Source organism: Mizuhopecten yessoensis, unplaced genomic scaffold (assembly GCF_002113885.1).
Source record: "Mizuhopecten yessoensis strain PY_sf001 unplaced genomic scaffold, ASM211388v2 scaffold867, whole genome shotgun sequence".
Classification (NCBI taxonomy): Eukaryota; Metazoa; Mollusca; class Bivalvia; order Pectinida; family Pectinidae; genus Mizuhopecten; species Mizuhopecten yessoensis.
Window position 1 is genome coordinate 179,440 of NW_018403761.1, and position 2,823 is coordinate 182,262.

Genomic DNA, 2,823 nt, shown 5'->3' on the forward strand with positions numbered 1-2,823 from the left:
GATGATGGTCGTTATACTGTGTCTGAGATAACTAATGATGATGGTCGTTATACTGTGTCTGAGATAACTAAGGATGATGGTCGTTATACTGTGTCTGAGATAACTAATGATGATGGTCGTTATACTGTTAAATAACAAGCATTGATTGTCAGAGGGCCCTAAAAATTCAAGCATTGGTTGTCAGAGGGCCCTAAAATAAGAAGCATTGGTTGTCAGAGGGCCCTAAAATAACAAGCATTGGTTGTCAGAGGGCCCTAAAATAATAAGCATTGGTTGTCAGAGGGCCCTAAAATAACAAGCATTTGTTGTCAGAGGGCCCTAAAATAACAAGCTTTGGTTGTTAGAGGGCCCTAAAAAAACAGGCATTGATTGTCAGAGGGCCCTAAAATAACAAGCATTGATTGTCAGAGGGCCCTAAAAAAACAGGCATTGATTGTCAGAGGGCCCTAAAATTACAAGCATTGGTTGTCAGAGGGCCCTAAAATAACAAGCATTGATTGTCTAGAAATAAGGAAAGGCCAGTGATCGCAAGACGTATACATGTAAAAAGCACCAAGAAAGTTTTGTATGCCATTTTTATCAATTTTATTGCGCAAATGGTTCATACACTGTGCAGTGAAGGGGAAACTATCACTACCAAGTTTGACAGAGACAAGATTCTACATGAAAAGGGTTCCGAGTAAAGGGTAGAACGGCATCTAGCTAATTACAGTCATGTAAAGACGTTTTTGAAGAGAATGAAGTACAGATTAAGTACCTACCCTATTCACCATATCTGAGTCTTTGTGACTCTCTCCTGTTTCCGTTAATTAAGAAAAAGTTCGCGGGGAAACGGTATGTCAATATCTCAGTAAACCGACTTAGTATAGGTAACGATTACATCTCCGACCCGGAAACACCTTCAGTAGTAAATATCCGCTGCTGTCAGGAAAGAAGCACCTTCTATATTCCCGTTTGGCGTCAGATAGTGCACGTGTGGTAAAGCTACGTTTGATAACATTCAGTCTATACGTCAACAGTCAAAGGTGTTGATAACAACAAGCAAAGTACATAAAAAAAGTCCCAAGAATAATTACCGTCGTGTTTATTTAAAACTAACGCTCGGTAGTTAATTTGAAAGAATGCTTGCTTAAACTGGTTTTCATTTCGAACATTAGCTCGATGTAGACCATCATGACAAACTTCAATCACTGGCTTGGGAGTAAATAGACTCTATTCTGAGGGTGTAAACGTTCTACACACAAATGAAGATTGATTGATTGGTTGGTTGGTTGGTTGGTTCTACGTCTGCTTCCCTACCGAGTAGTACGGTTATCCAGCAGACAAAAAGGAAAATGAGTAGAAGGCATGAAGCATGGAGCTAATGAATAGAATAGGGAGACAGAGGAGAGGAGGAACCGTCTATCTTATATATGTATTCCTGTATAAATCTTGTTTTTGTAAGACGACTCCTAGGCCTAATGTTTGCCTTAATCTGACACTAATCGTATAGCAGCACCAAGACTGGACCGAAAGTGAGGTATTGGGCCGGCGTCAGCCACACAAGCTCCTGACTATTCTATTAAATTTGTATTGGTATCTGCTTTGAAAATCCTTCCAAATGTCTAATAAAGAGAGTCTAATTCTAACGACAAAAAATCAATCTAACCCTATCCTCTGTATCGACGTTATCACGCCTACTCTTTTCTGATAAACTCGGAGGGATCTTCTTTGTGCGAGGATGGACAGTTCTCACACGGGTCACCATTTAAAGTTCCATCTGGCGGACTGTCCATAAATGAGGAGTTGAGTAACCCTGTTTATAGCATCTTTCTGGGCGTAGTGATATAAGAAATGTTAGAAGCATAAATCCGCCACCTAGATTTATATTCAGAAGGAGATAACAAACGTTTAATACGTGTTCAATAAGAAAACTAGTTGTAATTTATAATTAAATGTGAAGGCGATATAACCCGACATATTCGTATTGGGGGAGGAGTTGCTTAGGAAACTACTGATTATTTAGCGACGCTTACAGGAAGGTTTCCTGCACACCGCTACCCCACTAAGTATTTGAGAGTATACCAGGTAACAGAACTATTCTGTTGAACTCATAATGGTGTCAGGTTTCCCATTCTACCGTCTGGTGACTCACTTATACACCTGACTGGTGCATAATTTCCGCATACCGTACACTATATATAGTATATACATTGTAAATTCCTTCGTCCGAAGCGTCGCGTTTTCTTATTTGTATGCATTCAGAAAGCATTGAAAACCTTTCAGAAGACAGTTAAATTCATGTTTTCTATCAAAGCAGTGCTCGTATTGATTTTTGTTCTTTTATCTAGGTTATTCTTTAAAACATTAAGAGTGGTGGTTAAGTTCCCCCCATACCGATCACGTGACGTCATCAATCTACCCGGACAGTACCCGGATGTACACAAGGTAAATTGATCATAATGCACGAATAGATAACCTGTACACTAACCTATAGTATATATACTGTATATGAACAAAAATCAATACGAGCATTGCACTTTTTAAGTCCAAAAGACAAACTTTCCTCCATTCAAAAGGTGATGTTTACACTAATTTCAAAATTTAAATCTACCTCAATTCAAACACTGGAAACTAACTATATTCAAAATGATCATAATACCGCGAAAATGAATCCATGTATATGTATGTAATCTGTACTTTCACAGCACCTTGTTAATGGATACATCTATAAGCAATTCCTTCTGTCATACACTGATAACCTGTCTATACACAGATAACTTATCAAGTGATAACACCACAGCTACACTGAGTACCTGTCTATACACAGAAACCTTCCCATGT